Source organism: Ahaetulla prasina, chromosome 4 (genome assembly GCF_028640845.1).
Source record: "Ahaetulla prasina isolate Xishuangbanna chromosome 4, ASM2864084v1, whole genome shotgun sequence".
Lineage (NCBI taxonomy): Eukaryota > Metazoa > Chordata > Lepidosauria > Squamata > Colubridae > Ahaetulla > Ahaetulla prasina.
The window spans coordinates 80,815,455-80,842,581 of NC_080542.1; the positions used below are offsets into that span (position 1 = coordinate 80,815,455).

Sequence of the window (27,127 nt, forward strand, 5' to 3'; positions counted from 1 at the left end):
GCTAATAGAATATTAAAGGACATGTTCTTGAAAAGGACCAGGAAACTCAAATACAAAGCCCAAAGAAATTATAAAACCCACCCACTCTCAATTGGGGTGAAATGCTCCCAGATCAGACTGGATCATGTGATCTGGTAGCGACCATGGCTGGTAGTTCGGCAATCTGATAACAATGGTTTTAACCAGGAAGTAATGTTTTTTACTTTCTGCGCATGCACAGGTCTGCGCGCACCTGTGACACGCGCCGCGTGCACTTCCGAACTGGTAAGGAAGGTAAGTAGATTTCACCCCTGCTCTCAACCCCATTTTGTTCAGCTGACCCAGAATTATCTTTGAGGTTCTGTTCAATAAACCATTTTTCCAATCAGCCTCCATGTTGCTTACAGCGTTTTTCTCTCAGCCTGGAACTGAACCAGATAGATTTTCTTTCCAACATGGCATTTGGCTCATTTTTCTCCCTGCCTTAAGAACTCCCCACATTCCAGACCAGAGCATTCAAATTTAAACTGAGGTTTCACTTCGAGGCAGGGTTCTTTTAATCTAAAACCACGCCCATTCCTTCTGCTGCTTAAGGATACAATACGCACCCAGCAATCCTTTCCCCTCCTCCAAATCCTGTCAGCTCCGGTTAACAGTCGAATCTTCCCCCGAAGCTCTTCTTTCTCACCAATCATTTAGCAGCAGCTACAACGTGCGCGCCGTGGGGGAGGGAGCGGTTATCCTTGTTATTTCTAGTGCACGTAGGCGTTGTTTGGCGCGTGCGTGTTCTTTCTTCCATCCCTATGTTTTTGGAGAAAATAGCAAGAGCCTCGCGGCTTGCTTGGGCAAAGCCTGAAAGGTAGCATGCGCGTTCGCTTTGGCTTATTCCTGGTTCTCCAGCACCCTCCCCTCCCTTTGGAACTGCCGCTATTTTCTGATTGGTCGCCTGGTACCCCGGCTAGGTGTCAGCAATAGCAGGAGCTAAGTCTGCAAGGAGTGCGGAAGGGGGTGAAAGAGACAGTCTCAAGACGGAGGCATATGGTCGCCTTGTGGCTATCACGTTTCCTTTAATTCAGTGGTGATAGGCGCTTGCTACTAAAGAAGATTCCGATCAAAGCCAGAAAAAATTCAAAACTGTCCCCTTCTATGACAGCTGCCATGCTAATGTAAAGGAAGGCGCAACCGGCTCTTTTATCTGACCTTTTGAGACGCTTGCTTTATACTGGAGATAATTTAATTTGGGTTCTCCTCCTGCTCTTGGTGTCGGATATTGGAAGTACTGGACTGGTGCAGACAACTCCAAAGGTTAGAGAGGTTCTCCCCTTCTTCCCCTCATATGAGTTTAGTTGGCTGAAAATGACAAGCAGCTCAGGATGGTCCATCACTGCTTAGACTTGTGGGCAGGGGACACAGAGGGAGATTTTAAGGAATTGTTGGACCAGCTTTTATCTTCAGCTTTGGACCACTTTGCTGAAGAAAAGAGGGAATGTGCTGGAACTGAGGTTGGAGCTAAGAAATCAGAGAAGTTACCGGATAGCTTCCATTTTGCTGCATCTTTCTTGCATTATGCTGAGGGTGAGCATGGACAACTGTCCACCTCTTTGCTCTCTACCAGTCTCCTTTATTGCAGTGCCTAGTGCAGGGAAAGGTAGAAATGTCTGTATTTGGAGAATGATTTTGATGCAATTGCCACTTGGATTCTGCTGAAATATGTCTTATAGAACTGCAAACAGCATTTTCTTTATAGATCTTAGATGTGTCTTGCAAAGAAGGTATTTCTAGCTCTAATATAATTCCATAACAGGGTGACTAGAGTGAAATAATGCTATGTATTTAATATATAATCTTACAAATTCTTTATTTCTTTATGGAATTTATATCTTTCCAAAACAGTCTTTACAGATATATCCAATGGTTGTAATAGATTGAAACTATAATTAAAATTGAATGCATTTACTGATTTAAATGCATTGAGATTTATGCAGTGATTGGGTTGTTAATATCATAGATTCTTAAGGTTCACAGAAAGTGATAGAACTAAAAAGGGTTATAGCTTTTTTAAAGAAAGGAGCATAGATAATAGATTTTTAACTAAATAGCACTAAAATTAAGTCAACTTTCTGTTAATTGTGTGCTTTGGTTGTAGTTTTCAACATCTCTTCTAGTTTAGAAATGAGTGCAATAATTTTAGCTAAAATTACAGTGATTGGTTATTAGTACTGTTTATTGCTGTTTTTATCCATAGACTTACATAACTGTAAGGAGGTTTATGGTAACTTAAAGTACACCTGAGGGCATAGTAAACTTGACTTTTAAGATGGTATTTAATTTAATTTGTAAGACGGTATTATATAATAGGCAGCAAAATATTCAATAACTCTGCTTTGGTTTTTTCTTCTTTCTTTTATCTGATTTAATTTAGCCATTAATGTTGCTGGGCCTGGCTAGTAAGCTTATTAATTTGCATTTATGAACTAATCAGACTAAATTAGTGGCCAGCTGTTTGAGCTTGCAAATTTATGGAAACATTTGAGTACAAATAATTTCTGCTAAGTATCCATGGATACAGTGAAATAATATTATAGATTATTGTTATATTATTTTTGCATATAGTAGCTTTAAAATATTACAAAGAAGATCCATATTTCTAATTTACATCAGTATGAATTTCATGAAAGAACACATAAGATTGTTTTTTACTCCTCCCAACCATTAAGTAATTGGGTCCATGTTGCAGCTGTGTCAAAAATGTTTTCCAATTTGTGCTAGCTCAGTCTGCACTGTCTACTTTGTATATTGTGCTTCAATTCCTTGTAACTAAAACTATCTACTCTGACTACTGCAACATTCGGTCCATGTTGCAGCTGTGTCAAAAATGTTCTCCAATGTGTGCTAGCTCAGTCTGCACTGTCTACTTTGTATGTTGTGCTTCAATTCCTTGTAACTAAAACTATCCACTCTGACTACTGCAACGTGTGGTGGGAATGACCACTCTGCTTTGGTCACAGACCTCCAGTGCCATTTTTCTAAAATGATAGAAAAATAAAAAGCTGGAATTTTAAAAAGTTAAATTTACTAAAGACCTATAATAGACCTTTCTTTTTCTTAAACCAGTTGAAATTGACAAGGATTTCCCACTTTCCCCTTTTAGTCCATGTAACAGAAACATTGGTATTAAAAGGTATGTATGTGAAGGTAGACAGTTGTACCAGTCCAGGAGAGGTAAAGAAATAAGTGAGTCAGACAAAGCATTAAATCATCACTATGGCGGAAATAAAGGGGTTGAAATCTCAAAGAGTAGTGGCAGTCGTGGCTATGTGGTGAACCATTTGCACTCTTACCTGGATCTTGAGGCCATATGCATTGTCATTCATGTCTTAATTATTGTAACATGCTCTATAGGCACTACCTTTTAGATCAGGGGTTGTCAAACTTGTGTTGTCATGGCAGCACATGATATATCGGGACTTTTTTCCCCTTTGCTAAACCGGGCGGGGCCAGCATGTGATGCATCTGGCCTGCAGGCCGCGTGTTTGACATTCCTGCTTTAGAGTATTTAGAAGCTGAAGCTAATGCAGTGGCACATCACAGTGCTGAGAGTCCCTAGGGCTGCTTATATAACGCTATTACTGCACGAACTGCGTTAGTAACCAATTTGCTTCCAGACCCAATTCATGGTGCTGGTTGTTGTTACATGGCATAAAGCCCTATGTGGCATGTGTCCTGGGTATCTGAGGAGCCATCTTTCCCAATGGGACTAGCTTGCCCACTTGCACCAGAAGAAGATGCCTATTAAGGAATTCCAGCAAAAAGGTTCAAGGAAAAGAACCTTTTCCATCATGGCCCCATTCCAGTGGAATACTCTTCTATCAGAAGTGAGAACTGCTTTTGGCCTTCCAGAAAGGTATTAAAACTTGACTTTGTTGGTTAACCTGAAGACCCGAGCGGGACCCTCACTGCTGGGATTGCTGACTGTTCATCCATCTCTCTATTATGGGTTATCTTTTTTAAAATTTTAATCTGTGTAGTTTTAATGTTTTAATATTTTAATTTCCCCCCACTTCTTTTATAGCTTGTAAGCTGCTTAGAATCACCTTATAGGGGAGGTGGGTGGCATAAAAACTAATAAATTTAATAATTTAATAAAATAAAGAAATAAAATAAATCTGGGAATTTTCAGATGATTTATACACATAGGGCAAGTGACTGCTTGGCTTGCTTGTTTTTATAATCATACATTTGTAGTTAAAGAAAATGACAACTTAGAAAAAGTTGATTTGTCTCAGCTACTATTGTTATATTTGTGTATTCTTAAATTCTTAAATTAAATTTAATAATTAATTTAATAATTAAAAACTCACTGGAAAAGAGCCTAATGCTGGGAAAGATTGAGGGCAAAAGAAGAATGGGATGACAAAGAATGAGGTGGTTGGATGGAGTCACTGAAGCAGTAGGTGTGAGCTTAAATGGACTCCAGAGGAATGGTAGAGGACAGGAAGGCCTGGAGGAACGTTGTCCATAGGGTTGTGATGGGTTGGACATGACTTCGCAACTAACAGCAACAACAACAAAATTATTAAATTATTAAAACTGAATTGGAACACTGTAGCAAAATATTTTAAATTGCAACTGGTTCATTAAATACATGCAGTATCTACATAAATGAATTTAATGAATGTATAAAGTAATTTAAATATAAAAATTCTGTTCCTTCTCCTAAATTAAAAATTGGAATGTATCAAGAAACACTGGTGTCAGATGAAAATTTATGATCTAGGTCAGGGGTGCCAAACTCTCGACGACACATCATCACGTGATATATTGAAACTTTTTTCCCCCTTCACTAAATCTGGTGAGCATAGCCAGCATGTGACACATCTGGCTGACGGGCCGTGAGTTTGATACCCCTGATCTAGGTGAAACTGAGTAGAACATGAATTTCAATAAGAAAAATTTTAACATACCTTGTTTTAATTTTTTTTATTCAAAAAGTTTTACAAAATTTTCCCCCTTTCCCCCCACCCCCACCCTCCCCTCCTTCACAAATCCCTCTCCCCCCTCCCCCCCGACTTCCTGGAACAAACACAAGGTATAGTTAAAAATAAAACAAACATATGCTAAAAATTTTCCCTCCCAACTCTATTATACTCCTACAATTCTCATCAGTTCCTAACCTCCCCCAAAACAATCAGAAGTAATACATCCTAATCATTCAAAGGCAGTCTGATATCTCTTCATCTGATATCTGTTTTGAATATAGTCAATCCATTTTTTCCATTCCTTTAAGTATCTTTCTTGTGTATTGTCTTTCAAAAAGGCTGAGATTTTTGACTTCCTGTTTGGCACCGTAGGTGATGGCGGTGATCTTTATGATCACCAACCTCTGGATTATGTGGAATTGCTAGGATAGCTTAAATCTGCTGTCTAGCGGTTCAAAAAACCCTCTCTTCGGGAGAAGAAGAGATGGTGAGCTGAGGGCAGAGGTAGAATTTCCCTAAAGCCCCTGAGAAAAAAGGGGGTTGAAGGGTTAAGTTCCCTCCAGCAACCCGAAGTGCTCCAGATCCGAGGATTTTTCTGCTTTGGCGGAACCAATCACCACGACCAAACACCGAGATTTATTTTGGACAATAAAGGATTATACCGGACAGAACGAAAGTGGGAGAACTTTATGCAAGTAGCCAAGCCAATCCCCCGTTACTTTGTAACAAGCTTGAAAACAGCAAGAAAATGGAGGCGAATTGTTAACAAGTTAACGAGTGGAAAGCGAAAGTGATACTTTTAGCGTTTGCCGTCTGCTGCTGGTAAATTGCATGTTATTTGCTACTTTAACTCTTTAATTCTTTGCTGCCTGCTGATAGAATCTAGGGGAGATTTTTAAATATTGCTTTAAAAGACTGTGTTTCTCAGAGGTTAAGAAGATTTAAAGTGAATATTAAGTTGGAAATAAATAAATAATTTTATAGAAGATGGCAGCCAAACAATTAAAGTCTACTGTAACAAAGGGCTCTGGAATTTCATCAGCTGGTGCTTCTCCAGCTCATACAGCAGAGACTAGAACATTGAACTTAGAGGCGGTACAAGAGAATTTAAAAGACTTTATGCAAGAAAAATTTAAAGTAATAACTGATGAGATGTCTGAAATGAAAGAGCAGATATTAGAAATTCAAGTGGGAAATAAAGAAGTTAAGGAAGGATTTGTAATTGCAGTACAAAGTTTGGCAACAAATGTGATTTTATTAGAAGAGGAAGTTGAAGAAATTAAGCAACATAATTCAAAATTAGAAAATAAAATGGCTGAATTTCAAAGTAAAATGGAAAAAACAGATGATGAAATAGTTTTGATACAATATAGAAATATGGAATTTGCTCTAAGAATCCGTGGTTTGAAAGAGAATAAAGAAGAGAATTTAAGGGAAATTTTTTCTGAAGTATTTGCTGAGATATTAGCAGCTCGTCCAGCAGATGTGGCTTATCAAATTGATAAAATATATCATGTGAATTCTTGGATAGCAAGGCAAAAAAAGTTGCCAAGGGATGTTGTTATTTATTTTACAAATAGAACAGTGAGAAATCAGATTTTGCAAGCCTCATATAAGGGGGAGAAGATTCAGGTTGCTGGTCAAGATATTTTAATATTAAAGGAAATTCCACCAAAAATGTTAAGGGCTAGGAAGGAATTTGCCTTCCTGGTGAATGAACTTAAAAAACGTCAGATTGAATATAGATGGGATATTCCAACTGGTATAATAGTATATTATGCAGGGAAAGTATATCGTCTCAATACAGTTGGAAAAGCAAGAGAATTTTATGTTGAGGCATTAAAAGTTGGAAGTCTTCCTCCATTGGAAGCTAGAAGAAGGGAGACTGAAGTGAAGGAAAGAGAAGTGAAGCAGGTACAAGAACAGATTGTGATGGAAGAAGATTTATTACAAGTGTTGGAAATACCTACGACGGGTTCAGACTCAAAAGAACAAAGGCTGACAAGAGCTGCTGCTAAACGCAAGGAACAAGAGATGAAGGTACAACAACAACTGGCAACTACTACAACGGAAACAGTGGGAGGAGCAAGGCCTAAAGCAAAATGTGATCTGCGGCTAGTGTTCCAAAAGTTTCTTTTGGCCGATAATGGCAATTAAACTATTATCTTGGAATGTTAATGGTTTGAATTCACCGCAGAAGAGAAGGAAAGTATTTCACTATTTGAAACAATTTAAAAATGACATTACCTGTTTACAAGAAACACATATTAGATCTTTAGACCAGAAATATTTGATAAATTCAAAACTGGGAGTACATTTTGTTGCCTCCTCTTTGGGGAAAAAAAATGGTTTAGTTATATATATAAAGAAGGATATATCAGCAAAATTAATTGAGGTGGATAAGCAAGGAAGATACATTGCTATTGAACTTTTGTTGGAGTTTATGCTCCGAATCAACAACAAGAAATTTTTTTCAAGTTTTTACATAAAAGAATAGTATTTTGGGATTATAAATCATATATATTAATGGGTGATTGGAATGGTGTGTTGGATACTCAAAAAGACAAAAAAAGTTTAAGGAAGATATCAAGCCGGGCGAAATTACCAAAGGCTTTTTTTGAAATGATGGAGGACTTGGAATTAAGAGATATTTGGAGAGAACGTAATACAGAAGAGAGGGATTTTACCTTCTTTTCTGACAGGCACCAATCATTTTCGAGGATTGATTTTATTTTGATTACTAATGATTTGTATTCTAGAGTGAAGAAGACTAAGATTTGTTCAAGAACTCTTATCTGATCATAGTCCGGTTTGGATTGAATTTGTTTAAATATGAACAAAATGTAAATGAATGTAAAAAGCAAATGAAAGAATTTTTTATTATGAATATGAAAAAAGAGACATCTATAGAGATGATTTGGGACGCCAGCAAGGCTTATATGAGAGGAAATCTTATACAAATGAATATTAAATACAAAAATAAATTGCAGAAAAAGAAAAAGGAACTGGAAGAGGAAATTAAAAAGAAAGAACAATTATTGATAAATAGCCCAGGAAATAGTAAAATAAAAGAATCAATAAATATATTAAGAGATCAGTTTAATATGTTGATGGCAGATCAAGTAGCAATTAATTTACAATATGTAAAACATAACACGTTTAATAATGCCAATAAGCCAGGAAGATGGCTTGCCTATTTAATAAGGAAAAAACAGAAATCACGAACGATTGATAAAATAGAATATAGGGGTAAGGAAGTTTATCACAAGAACTTGATTAAAAAAGCATTTTTAGAGTATTATAGTAAATTATATACTAGGGATATGATTGATGATACAGAGATAGAAAGATATTTACAACAACAAAATATTTGTGAGCTTACAGAAAATCAAAGAGAAGAACTGAATCAATTAATTACTTCAGAGGAAATTTTGTTAGCAATTAAGCAACTTAAAATCGGTAAAGCACCAGGTACAGATGGTTTAACAGCTGTTTATTACAAAAATTTACAAAATGAGATGGTTGAACCACTTAAAGAGTTATTTAATAAAATTCAAATGGGAGGAGATGTTCCCCCTTCATGGAGGACAGCCTTTATTTTGTTAATACCGAAGGAAGATCGAGATGGTATTAAAGCAGAGAATTATAGGCCTATATCACTTTTAAATACTGATTACAAGATATTTACCAAGATACTTGCTAATAGATTAATGCCAGTGATGAATCAAATAATTCATAATGATCAGTCAGGATTTATTAAGGGTAGGCAGATGAGATATAATGTGAGGCAAATCGTAAATTTACTTGAATATTTGGAACGAAACAACCAAGTCTCAGCGCATTCCTTTTTGGATGCTGAAAATGCTTTTGATAGATTGGATTGGCAGTTTTTGTTTAAAGTAATAGAAAAAATGCAATTTGGGGATTATTTTATCCATGCAATCAAAGCAATATATCAGAAGCAAACAGCACAAATAATAGTAAATGGTGGGTTAACAGAAACTTTTAAAATTGGAAAAGGGACGAGACAGGGATGTCCCTTGTCCCCATTACTTTTTATTTTAACTTTAGAAATTCTTCTGAATAAAATACGTGGTTCCGATCGAATAAAGGGAATTAGAGTTAAACATCAAGATTACAGATTAAGAGCTTTTGCAGATGACTTGGTTGTTACTGTATCTCAACTAATATACTCAGCTACTGGTTTAAAAGATATAATTGGTCAGTATGGCAAAGTATCTGGATTTAAGGTGAATCAGCAAAAGACAAAGATGATAACTAAAAATATGAATATACAACAAAAAGAAGAGTTAGAAAGAACTACAGGTTTTGAAATTGTTAAAAAGGTTAAATATTTAGGAATATATATTATAGCTTCAAATGTTAAATTATACAAAAATAATAATGAGGTATTGTGGTAGAAGGTATGGAAAGAAATGGAGAGTTGGAAGAAGTTACAACTATCTTTGTTGGGAAGAATAGCGGCTATAAAAATGAATGTTTTGCCCAGGTTTTTATTTTTGTTTCAAATGATACCGGTGCTTAAGAATGATATTAAATTACAGGAATGGCAAAAGGGGATTAATAAATTTGTATGGATGGGCAAAAAACCAAGAATAAAATTAAAAATAATGCAGGATACAAGGGAAAGGGGGGGGGGTCTTAAAATGCCTAACTTAAAATTGTATTATGAAACAGTTGTCTTATTAATTACTGATTGGATTAATTTAACTGAGGAAAGAGTTTTGAATATAGAGAAGGTTATGGTTTGTTATATGGGTGGCATGCATATTTATTATATGATAAGAAAGTAGATAAAATATTTAAAAATAATATAATTAGAAATGCATTATTGAGGGTTTGGAGGAAATATCAATATAAATTAGATGGAAAGATTCCAATATGGGCAATCCCGAGACACATGATAGAAAATATAACTATATATCAAAAGATGGAGGTAGTTACCTATAAATAACTTCTTTGTATGGAAAAGGGGGAATTACAATTAAAATCCAGAGAAAAGATGGGGGAAGAAGGGAAAAATTATACATGGTTCCAATATGGACAATTACAAGCTAGATGGAAATTAGATCAAAAAATAGGTGTTAAGCAAATTGAGGATAATTTGTTAAAACAAATGAGAGATCAAGGCCAACAGCATATTAAGAGGTTGTATAATGTATTAGTAGAAATAGACTCAGAGACTGAATTGGTTAAGGATTGTATGATTAAGTGGGCACAAAATTTTCAGCAACCAATAATGTTGGAAACTTGGGAAAGAATTTGGGTGAGGAATGTTAAATTTACACAAGTGCAAAATATGAGAGAAAATTTTTATAAGATGTTTTATAGATGGCATTTAGACCCCAAAAAGTTGTCATGTATGTATCCTAATGTACAGGCTAAATGTTGGAGATGCGATTGTGAAGATGCCACTTATTACCATATATGGTGGACTTGTAAAAAAGTTAAAGCATTTTGGATTAAAGTATGGTGGATCATGTAGAATATTTTGAAAAAGAAGATTAAGTTTACTCCGCAGTTCTTTCTACTAGGAATAATTATGGATTGTACAGCTATAGAGACTGAATTGATTTTGAACTTAATAACAGCCGCAAGACTTTTGATTGCTCAATATTGGAAGAAAGAAGAATTACCTACAATTGAAGAATGGACACTCAAAGTATCAAATCTGGCAGAAATGGCAAAAATCTCTGCTTACTTGAAAGACTATGCACAAGAAAAATATATTTTAGAATGGAAAATGTGGATTGATTATATTCAAAATAAGTATCAGATAAAAAAATATCGAATAGCATATGAGTAAATTTAGGAAATATTTTGTATTAGATATATTTCTGAAGGAGAGGGGAATTGAGAGTGTGATTAAGTGTGGAGAGACTAGAGATTATAATTTAGGAATTATTTTAGATTATGATTGTTAGTTTTGATACCCTGCATTTTGTTCTGGGAAGTCGGGGTGGGGTGGGGGTAAGGGGAGGGAATTGGGGGTTGAGGGTAGAGATGGAGTGATGGTTAATGTACAGGGATTATTGAAGATGTATAAATATAATTAATGTAGGGTCGGGTCTGCCCAGTTACCATTTTAGAACGGTGGGGAGGGAGAAAAGAGAGAGTAGGAGGTAGAAAAGAGGAGAAGAGGAAGGAAGAGGGGTAGAAGATGGAGAAGGAAGGTGTAGGGTGGAGGGAGGAGAGGATGTAGATAAGAGAAGGAGAGGAAGGTTTGGAAAGTAAAAGAAGGTAGAAGAGGGAAGAGTGTTAAAAAGGGGGGTGGTGACTGGGCAAGCCCGACTAATTGTATATAACTGTACATTGAATGAGTTGTTTGACATGATTGTAAAAATAAAACTTTTTTATGAAAAAAAAAAAAGACTGAGATTTTTGCCATCTCAGCCAAATTGGCAACTTTCAATATCCATTCTTCTACTATAGGTAGTTCTTTTTTCTTCCAATACTGTCCTATCAGTAATCTTGCCGCTGTTATTAAGTTTAAAATCAGTTTAGTCTCAATTACTGTACAGTCTGTAATAATTCCCAACAAAAAAAAAAATTGCGGCAGGAACTTTATCTTCTTTTTCAGAACATTTTGTATAATCCACCAAATTCTTATCCAAATATGAAAATACGTAGCATCATCACAATTGCATCTCCAACATTTTGCTTGCATATCTGGATACATACACGATAGTTTCTTAGGATCTAAATGCCATCTGTAAAACATTTTGTAAACATTTTCCCTTAAATTCTGTGCCTGTGTAAATTTAACATTTCTAACCCAAATTTTTTCCCAGGTTTCCAACAATATTGTTTCCTGAAAATTTTGTGCCCACTTTATCAAACAGTCCTTTACCAAATCCCTTTCAGAGTCTATTTCAAGTAACACATTATACAAACCCTTTATATGCTCCTGAAATTGATTTCTAATTTGCTTTACCAAATTTTCCTCATTATGAACTATACCAATTTTCTGATCTTCCTTCCATCTAGCATGTAGTTGCCCATATTGAAACCAAGTATAATTTTTCTCTTCTTCTTTTAATACGTGCAAGGATTTTAATTGCAAACTACCTCTTTCTCTATATAAAAGATCTTTATATGTAATCATTTCCTGATTCTGTTCTAAATTTATATTCTCTATTGTATGTCTAGGACTTGCCCACAAAGGAACCTTATAATTTAGTTTATAAGAATATTTTTTCCAAACACGCAGAAGAGCAGTTCTTAACATATGATTTTTAAAGGCCTTATCCACTTGTCATAAATTAAATATGCATGCCATCTATATAGCAATTCATAACCTTCTATATTCAGAATTCTTTCCTCCATTAAGTTAAACCAATCACTTATTGCAGAGAGAGCAGCTGCTTCATAGTATAATTTAAAATTGGGCATTTTTAAACCTCCCCTTTCCCGAGAATCTTGAATTATTTTCATTTTAACCCTAGCTTTTTTACCTTCCCATATAAATTTATTAATTTCCGTCTGCCATTCCTCCAGATTCTTATCTTTCTTAATTATTGGTATCATCTGAAAGAGGAATAAAAATCTAGGTAAAACATTCATTTTAATAGCAGCTATTCTCCCCAACAACGATAATTGCAATTTTGTCCTAACAAACAGGAAGCAGCAGGTGAAGCTAAGCAAGATCACATCAAATACCTGTACAATTAGCACAGGGCCCCCCCAAGGCTGTGTGCTCTCCCCACTTCTCTTCTCTCTGTATACCAATGACTGCATCTCCAATGATCCATCTGTTAAGCTACTGAAGTTCGCAGATGACACAACAGTGATTGGTCTCATTCGAGACAATGACGAATCCGCATATAGACGAGAGGTCGAACGACTAGCCTTGTGGTGCAACCAAAGCAATCTGGAACTGAACACACTCAAAACCGTAGAAATGGTGGTAGACTTTAGGAAAAACCCTTCCATACTTCCACCTCTCACAATACTTGACAACACAGTATCAACAGTAGAAACCTTCAAATTTCTGGGTTCTATCATATCGCAAGATCTCAAATGGACAGCTAACATCAAAAACATCATTAAAAAAGGACAACAAAGAATGTTCTTTCTGCGCCAACTCAGTAAGCTCAAACTGCCCAAGGAGCTGCTGATCCAATTCTACAGAGGAATTATTGAGTCTGTCATTTGCACCTTTATAACTGTCTGTCTGGTTCTGCAACCCAACAAGAAAACACAGACTTCAGAGGATAATTAGAACTGCAGAAAAATAATTGCTACCAACCTGCCTTCCATTGAGGACTTGTATACTGCACGAATCAAGAAGAGGGCCGTGAAAATATTTGCAGATCCCTCGCATCCTGGACATAAACTGTTTCAACTCCTACCCTCAAAACGACGCTATAGAGCACTGCACACCAGAACAACTAGACACAAGAACAGTTTTTTCCCGAAGGCCATCACTCTGCTAAACAAATAATTCCCTCAACACTGTCAGACTATTTACTGAATCTGCACTACTATTAATCGTTTCATAGTTCCCACCACCAATCTCTTTCCACTTATGACTGTATGACTATAACTTGTTGCTGGCAATCCTTATGATTTATATTGATATATTGATCATCAATTGTGTTGTAAATGTTGTACCTTGATGAACGTATCTTTTCTTTTATGTACACTGAGAGCATATGCACCAAGACAAATTCCTTGTGTGTCGAATCACACTTGGCCAATAAAATTCTATTCTATTCTATTCTATTCTATTCTATTCTATTCTATTCCAAACAATCAACTCCTTCTGAACTTTTTGCCATAAAACCTCATAATTATTCTTATACAATTTCACATTTGACGATGTAATATAAACCCCTAAATATTTAACCTTCTTTACAATTTCAAATCCTGTTATTTCCTCTAATTTTTCTTTCTGTTGTCTGGCCATATTTTTTATTATCACTTTTGTGTTTTTCTGATTTACCTTAAACCCTGAAACCTTCCCATTTCGATCAATTATTTCCAACAAAGATAAACTAGAATTTATAGGGTTTGTTAAAGTAATCACCAGGTCATCTGCAAAAGCTCTCAGTTTATATTCATATTGTCTAACTTTAATTCCCTCTATCTCTTTTACTTCTCGTATTTTAACCAATAATGGTTCTAGAGTTAAAATAAACGATAATGATGATAAAGGACATCCCTGTCTTGTTCCTTTCGCAATCTTAAAAGGTTCTGTTAAGCTACCATTAATTATAATCTGTGCTGTTTGCTCTCCATAAATTGCCCTAATTATTCTTATAAAACCATCTCCAAATTGCATCTTTTCTATTAATTTAAATAAAAAATCCCAATGCTTTCTCAAAAAGCTTTCTCTGCATCGAGAAAAATAAATGCTGCTGGAATAAAATTTTTCTTTTCTAAATACTCCAATAAATTAACAATCTGCCTAACATTATTCCTCATCTGTCTCCCTTTTATAAATCCAGATTGATCATTATGAAGTCTTTGCTGCAAAATTAACATTAATCTATTAGCTATTTGTCAGGCTGCCTCTGATTATAACTAGGAAAGAATACACCTTGACTTCATTTGCAAATAAAGAAAAGTACTTTTACTAATTACATCTGGATTGCAGCAGGGTTAAAGTTGAATCTGAGACAGAATATTGCTGACAATCTGTATCACCCTATTCCTCCCTCCTCTGTCCCAAAAGGTCATCAGGTCTGGTCCAATGCCAGCTCCTTCTTGGGGTCCCATGGTAATCTTCTTCCGCAAGTCTCTGGTTGTCAATCAAATCAGGAATGCAATGTCCGTTAGCGTTCGCGCCCAAACATTCCTGTGAATTCAAAACATTAATCTCTCCTCCCACCTTAATTATGTCAGACCAACACTCTTAAAGGCCCCTCTCTTCTTAACTTGAATCCAATAGCTATTTACATTAGAAATACAATCCCCTTCTATCTAACAACTGAATATAAGGAGCACAAAGAGATACGAAGTTTGGAGTGGAGGCTGACATTCGGCCCTCCTGCAACAAGGACGTCAGTCCTAGAAAGAAAGAAAAAAAATTAGGGTTTGTCAGGATATTTTTTATAGAATTGAGCTATCTTTTCTGAAGCACGAACATCTTCCTTGTTCACCCATTCAGCTTGGGACAAAGGGAAGTGCTTCCAAGCAATGAGATATTGAATTTTATTTCTATGTTTTCTTGAATCCAAGATTTCTTTTATTTCAAAATGTTGTTCGCCCTCTATGAGAATTGGTATAGGAGGGGGTATATGGTCAGCACGGAAAGTGGAAGTGTGTTCCGGTTTCAGCAAGCTGACATGGAAAACAGGATGAATTCTTCTAAGTGTTTTTGGTAATTGTAGTTGTACAGTCACGGGGTTGATGATTTTCACTATGGGGAAAGGTCCCACATATTTAGGTCCCAGTTTTTTAGACTTTTGAGTAGTTTGTAAATATTTGGTGGAGAGATAAACATTGTCACCAACTTGGTATTTGTTCTCAGGGGATCTTTTTTTATCTGCTTGTTTTTTATGTGCATGGTGAGCGTCATCGATCGCCTTGCGAGTCATTTTCCATGTGCTTTGTATTTGATCTATCCATTCTGATAAGGAGGAAACCGTGGTTTTCTCCTTTGGAAGTTCCGAAATGGGGACAAAATCTTGGCCTGAAGCTATTTTAAAAGGAGTAAATCCTGTGCTACTATGAATTGAGTTATTGTAGGCGACTTCAGCAAAAGGAAGTAGGTCTGCCCAATTGTCTTGTTGATAGTTAATGTAACAAAGTAAATATTGTTCCAGTACCGAGTTTGAGCGTTCGCAACTCCATTAGTCTGGGGATGATGGGAGAAGCTTAATCCTTGGGTGGAGCCAATCAGTCGCAGAAATTCTTTCCAAAATTGAGAAGTGAATTGGACTCCGTGATCTGAGATGATGCGTTCAGGGACGCCGTGTAGTCTATAAATGTGTTGTACAAACAGCTTCGCCAGAATCTTTGAGGAGGGTATTTTCGAACATGGAATAAAATGGACTTGTTTGGAGAAAAGGTCTGTCACTACCCAGATTACAGTATTGCCTGCACTTTCGGGTAGCTCCACTATGAAATCCATGGATATTTCTTTCCATGGAGCTCCTGGTCGGGCTACTGTTTGGAGTAGTCCAGGACGTTTTCCTGGAGGCCTTTTAGACGATGCGCAAACAGGGCAACTTGAGATATATGATTGAATGTCTTTTTTAAGACTTGGCCACCAAAATTGTCTTTTAAGAAGATGCAAGGTTTTTACAAATCCAAAATGTCCTGCCATTTTGGCATCATGGCATCGTTGTAGGATGGTTTCTCTGAGTGATAAAGGAACATATAGCTTCGCTCCAATCCAAGCTAGTCCATCACGGAGTGTGCATTCATTCGAATGCGCCAAAAACCAGTCATCAGTGTTCAAAGCTTCCTTAAACAACTTAGTTAGTTCATCTGGTAGTGATGACTCGGTTTTGGTATGGCTTCGAGTTATAGCTGGAGCTGCTAACTGTTGAATGGAAGTATTGGGCGAACCACCTCGGAGCGAGTACCATTGTATTGGGGCAAGCGTGAAAGAGCATCTGCCAAAAAGTTTTTCCCTCCAGGAATGTAATGTAAGGAGAAATTAAAGCGGTTAAAATATTGAGCCTATCGGGCTTGTTTAGGCGAAAGTTTTCTAGGAGTTTTTAGCGCTTCTAAATTTTTGTGATCAGTCCAAACTTCAAAAGGATGATTAGAACCCTCTAAGAATTGTCTCCATGTGCGAAGAGCCCAGTGGACTGCAAATGCTTCCTTTTCCCAAATAGCCCATCGTCTTTCAGTTTCAGTTAATTTCCGAGAAGTGAAAGCACATGGCTGTAGTTTACCATCGGAATTGTTTTGGAGTAAAACGGCTCCGACTGCTACGTCACTAGCATCAGCCTGTACCACAAAAGGGACATCCATGTCGGGGTGTTTTAAAATAGGTTCAGCGGCAAACAGTCGTTTTAATTTCTCAAACCTGCTTGACAATCCATTGTCCATTCAAGAGGTAATGATGGCTTGGGTTTTGTATCTCCTTTAGTTTTTAAAAGGTTGGTGATTGGCAAAGCAATTTGAGCAAAGAAAGGGATGAATTGACGATAAAAGTTCGCAAATCCGAAGAAACTTTGCAATTGTTTGCGTGTGCGTGGGGGGGCCCATTCTAAGACAGCTTTCACTTTCTCTGGGTCCATTTCTAGTCCATCCGCCGATATGCGGTATCCTAAGTAGTCTATTTTAGTTTGATGGAAATCACATTTGGACAATTTGCAGTAAAGTTCTGCAGATAATAACTTTTTAAGAACTTCTCTTACTAGTTTAATATGTTCCTCCATTGTTTCTGTATAGATAAGTATATCATCAAGGTAGACAAGAACTCCTCTAAACAAATGTTGATGGAGTATTTCATTTATTAGTTGCATGAAAACTGCGGGCGCCCCCTGCAGTCCAAACGGCAAAACTCGAAACTGGAAACACCCTAGTAGACAGTTGAAAGCGGTTTTCCATTCATCCCCCTCCTTTATACGAACTCTTTAGTAAGCCTCTCGTAGGTCCAATTTGGTGAAAAACTTTCCTTTTGCTAGATGCGCTAACATATCTTTCATGAGCGGCATGGGGTATACGTTTTCGGCGCACACCGCGTTAAGGTTTCTATAGTCAACTATCAGACAAAAAGAGCCATCTTTCTTTTCTCGGAACATCACTGGCGCAGCCACACAAGGCCTAGCCGGTTGGATAAACCCCCGCTCTAAGTTTTTGTCTATGAATTTGCGTAGCTCCCCCAATTCCTTTTGGGTCATGGGGTAAGCTTTTGGTTTTGGAAGCTTTATCCCCGGAAGGATGTCTATGGCACAGTCAATAGGCCTATGGGGAGGTAGAACGTCTGATGCTTTCTCACTAAAGACTTCTCGCAAATCCCAGTATTCCTTAGGTATCCTCTCCTCCCCGTCTATCCGTTCGATCATTGCCCCCATCGTATCTTGGAACATGACCACGGTAGATCCCTCCTTGGTTTCTCCTTTTTTTCCCTTTAGTGTTCTAGAGCGGAAACGTAAGATTCCTGTCCTCCAGTTAATATGGGGGTTCCACTTTCGAAGCCATGACAACCCTAGGAACAGGGGTTGGTCCATCCCTGGGGCTACTATGAAGTTTAGGATCTCGCGATGGTCTCCTATTATCATTTCTATGGGTTCTGTTACGAAATGGGCAGGTCCTCCCCCTGCCACAGAGCCATCCAACTGGGCAAACGCTATGGGCCTACTTAGGGTTCTCAGTTTTAGTTCCATTTTCTCTACTACTTCGGGACTTATCATGCATCTAGTACATCCAGAATCTAGTAGTGGTAGAGTAGTAATTACCCGAAGAGGGTACATGCAGGTTGACTGGAATGTCCAAGGGACCCCGTGTCCAACTCACCAGAAGGTCTTCATCGGACTCTGATGTGGTTTTGCTATCATCAGTTTCGGTCGATGCTTCGCAATCTTCCCTGATGGGCGTGCCCTTCTTGGCGACGCCCTCTCCCACTTTTGCTGGCTTTCGCGCCTTAGCAGTTGGTTTCACTGGTTTTTTCACCACCAGAGGTCATCTTTGGCACCAGCTTCACCCGACAGTCGGCTGCTCGGCGGCCTTCTTTCCCACATCTGTAGCACGCAGTCGAACGTTGTCTCCCTCCCTCCGGTCTAGGAGCGTCCCTAGAAGGGCCTTCAGTAGAATGGGCAGGGTACGGTCTTCCAGTGCGCTGTCTTCTGCCACGGTCTTTCACCAGTTCGATTTCCATCTCCGCTGCCAGGGTGTACCAGCTGTACAACGTGGTTGGAGAGGCTCGTGCCCGGCACAGTTCATAGAGATCTCCATTCAGACCATCTTTGTAAATGTCGACCAGGGTCACCTCTGACCATCCTCTCATCAAGGGAACTAGATCACTGAACTCCTGGTTGTAATCAGCCACCGGCCTTCTCCCTTGCCTGATGGTTTTCATCCGGCCTCTGGCCTTCTGCTCTGCTAGGGGGTCCTCGAACCACCTCCTCAGTGCAGTAATAAAATGCTCGTAGTTTTGCAGTAAGGGGGAGTGGTTGGTATATAGTGACACAAACCATGCAGCTGCTCTTTTGGTCAAGTTGTGGGTCACAGCTCTAATTTGTGCTGCCTGTGACCAATAATCTTCCTCCCAGTCTATCATGTGGTCATTCACTATCGCCAGGAAGAATTCTAACTCCTTGGCATTCCCATCAAATTTCTCTGATATGGGGGGGATTTTTGGCTTTTTCCTTCCCCTGCGCAGCCTTGCCTGGTCAGCAGGTGGCGTGCGACCCCCATCCAATTCAGCTGCCTCTGGGAAGAGGGGTTCCGGCTCTGGTCCTTCAGAAATCTCTCCGCCCTGGGAATCTCCTCCAGCTGGCCCCTTTGTATTATCTTCCTCCTCTTCTCCCTCTCACCTGGAGGACTGAATAGGGGATTCATAACTTTGGCGAGCTGCTTGCCTTGCTTTCACTTCACGGAAAAGACGAAATGCCTCTTCCAGCTGGAGCTTGTCCCTTATCTCTTCTTCCTCTTTCCAATCTGAAAGTCTCTCCTTCCCCTTTTTTTTCTTTTTTGTCACCCCAGACGGAAGCTCTTCGGTGTTTGGTTTCCACCTTTTCTCTTCCAGTTTTAATTGCTCTATCCACCAAGCTCTGCAATCTTCCAGCTCAGGGTTAAAAGTGTCAGCAGAAATTCCTCCGGACGCCTCCCTCGGCTCAGCAGGCAGCTGGCCTTCCATCAAATTTTTTCTGTCGACCCCCTCGGTATTTTGGTTAGAATCCTGGTTGGTCGACATGCTGAGAGATTCAACTTAATGTCAGGCTGCCTCTGATTATAACTAGGAAAGAATACACCTTGACTTCATTTGCAAATAAAGAAAAGTACTTTTACTAATTACATCTGGATTGCAGCAGGGTTAAAGTTGAATCTGAGACAGAATATGGCTGACAATCTGTATCACCCTATTCCTCCCTCCTCTGTCCCAAAAGGTCATCAGGTCTGGTCCAATGCCAGCTCCTTCCCGGGGTCCCGTGGTAATCTTCTTCTGCAGGTCTCTGGTTGTCAATCAAATCAGGAATGCAATGTCCGTTAGCGTTCGCGCCCAAACATTCCTGTGAATTCAAAACATTAATCTCTCCTCCCACCTTAATTACGTCAGACCGACACTCTTAAAGGCCCCTCTCTTCTTAACTTGAATCCAATAGCTATTTACATTAGAAATACAATCCCATTCTATCTAACAACTGAAATACAATCCCCTTCTATCTAACAACTGAATATAAGGAGCACAAAGAGATACGAAGTTTGGAGTGGAGGCTGACACTATTATTTTAACAAAAATCTTATAATCATTATTTAAAAGTGAAATTGGCCTGTAATTCCCAGGTTTATAACAATCCTGTTCCTCTTTTGGTATCAATGAAATAAAAGAAGTTCTCCATGAAGGAGGAATTCCCTCTCCTAATTGTATCTGATTAAATAATTCCTTAAGTGGACCTAACATCTCATCCTGTAAATTCCTATAACTTACTGTAAGCCCATCCGTACCAGGAGTTTTCCCCATTTTTAATTGTTTAATTACCAAAATAATTTCTTCAGAAGTTATAGGCTGGTTCAGTTCATCCTTTTGTTCTAAAGTTAAATTTTTAACCTTATATTCCTTCAAATAATTATCAATATCCCTGTTCAATATATTATCTTTAAGGTATAAATTTGTGTAATATTCTAAAAAAGCTTTTTTAATTTTGTCCTTTATATTCTATTTTTTACCTTTATATTCGATTTTTTCTATAGTACGTTGTTTTTGTTTTTTCCTTAAGGTATATGCTAACCACTTACCAGGTCTATTTGCATTACAAAAAGTATTATGTTTGGCATATTGTATATTTGTTGCCACCTGATCACCCATTATCATATTAAATTGACTCTGTAATAACTTTATTGCATCTTTAAGTTTTTGATCATGCGGGTTATGTATTAATAATTGTTGTTTCTTATAATTTTCCTCTTCTAGATACCTACACTGTCTTTGTTGCTTATTTCTCTGTCTATTATTAATATATATTAATACACCTCTCATAAAAACTTTACTGGCGTCCCAAACCATTTCTATCAATGTTTCCTTATTTAAATTATAATAAAAAATTCTTTAATCTGCTTTTTACATTGATTTACATTATCCTGATATATGAACAAATTTTCATTTAATCTCCATGTTCTTCTACCTTCTTTTCTATATTGCAATTCCATCCAAACAGGACTATGATTAGACAAACATCTTGAAATATCATAGTTTTCTTCACCCTAGAAAGCAAATCTTTAGAAATTAAAATAAAATCAATATGTGAGAAAGATTGATGTGTATCAGAAAAAAAAGTATAGTCTCTTTCCTCCAAATTCTGCAGTCTCCAAACATCTCTCAACTCAAAATCTTCTATCTTCTCAAAAAAGGATTTAGGCCGCTTTGCATGTGCAGGTATCTTCTTAGAAGAAATTCTCTTGTCCTTTTGTGTATCTATTACTCCATTCCAATCTCCTAATATAATACATGATTTATAATCCCATAGAATCAACTTGTCATATAACATTCTATAAAAATTTTCTTGTTGCTGATTAGGTGCATATATACCAAACAAAAGGGGCTTTTTTGTTTCTGTTGTAAGTTCAATGGCAATATATCTTCCGTGAGTATCTGCCTCTATTAACTTGGCTGGTATATCTTTTCTCAAATATACCTCTATGCCATGTTTTTTGTCCAAAGCTGAGGCAACAAAATGTTTACCTAACTTTGAGTTTATTAAGTACTTTTGATCTGATAATTTAATATGTGTTTCTTGTGTTTCTTGTAAGCAAATCAGAACATTTCTAAATTGTTTCAAATAATGAAATATTTTTCTTCTCTTTTGAGCTGAATTAAAACATTGACATTCCAAGTCAAAATTTTATTTGCCATTACTGGCCTGCTGAAGCTTTTGAGCGATCAGCTGAAGATCGTCCTCCAGTATCTTCGGCCTTGCTGCTCCCACCACTTCTGTAGCAGAATCCTGAGCTTTACTTTGAGTTTGTTGCTCTTTTTCTTTACGCTTGAGAGCTCCCCTCGTCACTCTTCGTTCTTGTGGTTGTTCCTCAGATGGTAAGATCACTGGGATCACCTCAGCTTCCACACCCATTTGAGTCTCTTGAGTTCTTTTTTCTATTATTTCTATTTCAAGTTTTAGCACAGTAGAAAGAAAATCTTTGGCCTTAAGCACTGTATCAATACGATATCTTCTTCCTTGATAATACACTGTCAAACCAACTGTAATCTCCCATCTAAATTGAATCTGGTACTTCTTAAGTTCTTGTGTAAAAAATGTAAAGTCCTTTCTATCCCTTAACATCTTGGGAGGAATCTCTTTCAAAACCTTCAGCTCCTGTTCTCCTATTTTCAAATTTTTCTGAAATGCAACTTGCAAAATCTGATTTCTCACTGTCCTTTTCAAAAAATAAATCACAATGTCTCTAGGAAGTTTCTTCTGCCTAGCAATCCAGGAATTAACTCTATAAATTTTGTCAATTTGATAAGCAACCTCTTGTGGATCAAGTTCTATAAGTTCAGCCAGAGCTTCTGATAAAATTTTTTTTAGATCTTCCCTTTTCTCTTCCTGCAGGCCCCTAATTCTCAGAGCTCCTTCCATCATTCTATACTGCATCACCACCACTTGATCTTCATTTTTGTCCAATTTGATTTGCATTCCCCCCATTCTATTTTCTAATTGCTGATTTGACTGAGCAATTTCTTGCATCGCCTCCTCTACCACCTCCAGTCTTTTTGCCAAACCTTGAAAAGCCATCAAAATATCTTCTCTTATTTTTTTATTATTCTCTTTTATTTCTTCTCTTATTTTCTCATTATTGTCCATCATCTCCTTAAACTTCTCTTCAAACACTTTCCCTTGCTCTTTAATCAAATCTTCCAAAGCTACTTCAGATCCCCTTCTGCCACCAGTCTTAGGTGGTTTAGTAGCCATTTTAATTTTTAAAAGTCACAAAATTTAGGTCTAGAAACTTCTCTTTTCCCCTTTAAGTATAGGAGAGCTCACTTCGTTACAATCCACAAGTAACATTTCTTAGCTTCTTGCAGGGCCATGCTGAGGACTTTGGTCAGTATCTGCATGATAAAATCACTCGGATCCGGGACGGTCTGGACGCCGATTGGGTAGATTCGGTTGGGATGACGGAGGTAGTTCTTGAGAATGTTACCCGGGATGATTTTGATGCCGTGGTTCCCGAGGACATGGACAGGACACTGTTGATGATCTCTGGAGGTCTCGGGACAGGGGTTGTTCCTCTGTCCTGGTCCTATTAGATCTCTCAGTGGCTTTTGATACCATCGACCATGGTATCTTGATGCGACGGCTGGGGGGTTTAGGAATGGGGGGTACCGTTTTTCGGTGGTTCTACTCCTATCTCTCTGACCGATCACAGACGGTATTGGCAGGGGAGGTAGAGATCGACCTCAAGGCACCTCATGTGTGGGGTGCCACAGGGGTCGGTTCTCTCGCTTCTCCTGTTCAACATCTATATGAAGCCGCTGGGTGGGATCATCCGTGGTTTTGGGGTGCAATGCCATCTGTACGCTGATGACACTTAGCTGTACATTACCATCCCTAACCACCCCAACGAAGCCGTCAAAGTGATGTCCCAGTGTCTGGAGGCCGTGCGGGTCTGGATGGGGAAGAACAGGCTTCGACTAAATCCCTCCAAGACTGAGTGGCTGTGGATGCTGGCATCCTGGTACTGCCAGGTGATTTCATCGCTTACTGTTGGGGGCGAATCATTGGCCCCCAGGGAGAGGGTTTCCAACTTAGGCGTTCTCCTGGATGATTGGCTGTCTTTAGAAGAACATATGACGGCCGTCACCAGGGGAGCATTTTATCAGGTGCGCCTGATACGCCAATTGCGTCCCTTCCTAGACCGGGATTCCCTATGCACGGTCACTCATGCCCTTGTCACTTCCCGCCTGGACTACTGCAATGCTCTCTACATAGGACTCCCCTTGAAGAGCTCCAGCTGGTCCAGAATGCGGCTGCGCAGGTAATAGAGGGAGCACCACAATGCTCCCATGTAACACCTCTCCTGCGCAAGCTGCACTGGCTGCCGGTTGTCTTCCGAGTGCAATTCAAGGTGTTGGTTATCACCTTTAAAGCACTCCATGGCATAGGACTGGGTTACTTACGGGACTGCCTACTGCCACCAATAGCCTCCCATCGACCTGTGTGCTCCCATAGGGAGGGCCTCCTCAGGGTGCCGTCAGTCAAGCAATGCCGACTGGCGACCCCGAGGAGGAGGGCCTTCTCTGTGGGGGCTCCTGCCGTTTGGAATGAGCTGCCTATGGGGTTACGCCAACTCCCCGACCTCCGGACCTTCAAATGTGAGCTTAAGACCTTTTTGTTCCACCGTGCAGGGCTGGCCTAACAAAATTTTAACAGCGTTCCGTGTGCCTTTGGTGTTGAGTCATGCCGGCCACATGACCACAGAGACGTCTTTGGACAGCACTGGCTCTTCGGCTTTGAAACAGAGATGAGCACCGCCCCCTAGAGTCGACAACGACTAGCGCATATGTGCAAGTGAAACCTTTTATGACGGTTTTTATGATAGTTTTAATTTATTATGGCCAATTTTAGAATCAGTTTTTTAAAATGTTTTAATTTTTGTTTATGTCTTTGTTGTTTTATTCTGGCTGTAAACCACCCTGAGTCCTTCGGGAGAAGGATGGTATAGAAATCAAAATAATTAATAATAATAATAATAATAATAATAATAATAATAATAATAATAATAATAACAACAACAACAACAATAACAACAACAACAATAACAACAACAACAACAACAACAACAAAACAACACAGCCTGTTTACAGTTTCATTTCTTCACTTTCACTTCCTTTCAGACGCCATCTTAAACAGTCATCTTAAACAAAACCATCTTAAACAAAGAAGAAAAAAAGTTTCTCTTTTTAAAAGGTAGAAGTCAGGAAATCAAAAATACTTGCAATCCAGTAGTTGTTCACTCGTGCTTGTTCCGTCTGCATATAGAAATCCACAAGGAAGAAACAATTAAGCAGAGATGGACACTTTCTTCTTTTCCTGCTTTTGCAGGAGTGCTCTGAAGATTAGAGCTTGGCAGGGTTATTTATGGGACTCAACCCTCCAGGGCTGGGAGGAATGGGGAGGAACAGAGTTCAACTCAACCCCTCCAAGACTGAGTGGCTTTGGATGCCGGCATCCCGGTACAGCCAGCTGATTCCATCGCTGACTGTTGGTGGTGAATCATTGGCCCCTATGGAGAGGGTTCACAACTTAGTCATCCTGTTCTGTTTCCCTCCCCAAATACTCCCAAGAAAGAGTCAGTCAAAGGCCTCCTTTTCTACTTTTATTTACATAGATAAATGTCCTGGCCACGTCTACCCATGGGCCTGCCAAGTTTCTGGAGATAACGAGGAAATTATAGATAAGGCCAGAATTACTCACGAATATATTCTTCCCTCCATTGATACAGTTTGCCCGCGCAAATTCATTGCTTTGTCCAAGACAAAAAACCAGGAAGTCCCGCCTCCTATTTATAGTCTCTGCAGATGTCACTGCATGACCATAATTCCTTGGCCTTATCCCAACGCTGCTTCTGCTGCGCGCGCCGGTCACGTCTGCGCAGTCTTGCATCACTTCAAAACTGTTCCTGGGGCGTTGCCAAATCAGAAGAAGGCTCGAGAGAATCAGGCCTTGCCGGCCCCTCCTCCTCCCTTTGAGTGGGTGCCAGGGAGGGAGAGGGCCCAAAAGAAGCAGGGCTTGCCAGGTCTTCTCCCTCACTTTCTGAATCATCCGAGTCCAGGAGTCCGGGTCCAGGAACCTGGGTCACAACACATCCTCATGGATGTACGGCTGTCCTTAGAAGATCATATCACAGCCATTGCCAGGGGAACTTTTCATCAGGTTTGCCTGATATGCCAGTTGCATCCCTTCCTAGACCGGGATTCCCTTTGCACGGTCACTCAGGCCCTCGTCCCTGCCCGCCTGGACTACTGTAACGCTCTCTACATGGGGCTCCCCTTGAAGAGCACCCGGAGGCTCCAACCAGTCCAGAATGCAGCTGTGCGGGTAATAGAGGGAGTGACTCAAAGCTCCCATGTAACACCTCTCCTGCGCAAGCTGCACTGGCTCCTGGTGGTCTTCCGGGTGCAATTCAAGGTATTGGTTACCACCTTTAAAGCACTCCATGGCATAGGACCGGGTTATTTATGGGACCATCTGCTGCCACCAATAGCCTCCCAACGACCTGTGTGCTCCCATAGGGAGGGCCTCCTGAGGTTACCGTCAGTCAAACAATGTTGACTGGTGATGCCCGGGGGAGGGCCTTCTCCGTGGGGGCTCCTGCCGTTTGGAATGAGCTGCCTCCGGGGATTCGTCATCTCCCCGACCTCCGGACCTTTTGACGCGTGCTGAAAACCTTGTTCTATCATGCAGGGCTGGCCTAACATATTTTAAAGTTTGATTTTAATATGGTTTTAGTACTCTTTTATCTTTCGGCCTAATTGAATTTAGATTTTAAATTATTTCTTAATTTTTGTAATCTCATTTTTATTTGGCTGTAAACCGCCCTCAGTCCTCCGGGAGAAGGGCGGTATATAAATCTAATAAATAAAATAAAGGGTTCTACTTCAAAAAACAAAGCCCCTGGGAGATCTACCACTCCCCCGCTGCTCTATTCCCTCCCTTACTCCCAGGGAGGAAAATTGAAGCCTGCGAACAGTTGCTTTTCACTGTTTCGCTGGCTTTTACGATGTTCAGTGAGGAGCACCTTAATTAGGCACTCAGCGAAGAAGGTGGCGCCACTGGAACTCCCCGTTGTTTTAATTTTTGACCATATCCTAAGTATGCCACAATTCCTATTAGTACCATTTTGTGAAAAAAAGTTGTTCTGGCTAATAGAAAGAAAATATCTGATTTCCACTTAATTAAAATGTCTATACCTCTGTGGACATCTGCTTGTTTTTAGGGGGAAAGAGAATGTCTGTTTGAGTAAGTGAATCATGTGACTGCAGGGAGGAATGTTTTTTCCCCACACCCACAACAAACAAGACTTCC

General features: G+C 39.1%; 1 protein-coding gene across 13 annotated transcripts in view; it reads left to right on the forward strand.

Moving 5' to 3' along the window:
- The first annotated feature begins 587 nt into the window (after positions 1-587).
- Positions 588-27,127, forward strand: part of MYRIP (myosin VIIA and Rab interacting protein) — a 288,867-nt gene continuing 262,327 nt past the window's right edge. For 9 of the 13 annotated variants that reach the window (XM_058184053.1, XM_058184060.1, XM_058184061.1 and 6 more), the window contains exon 1: positions 849-1,284. The gene's annotated coding sequence lies outside the window, so the exon portion shown is untranslated. The other 4 variants (XM_058184056.1, XM_058184055.1, XM_058184057.1 and 1 more) reach the window with 4 other exon arrangements.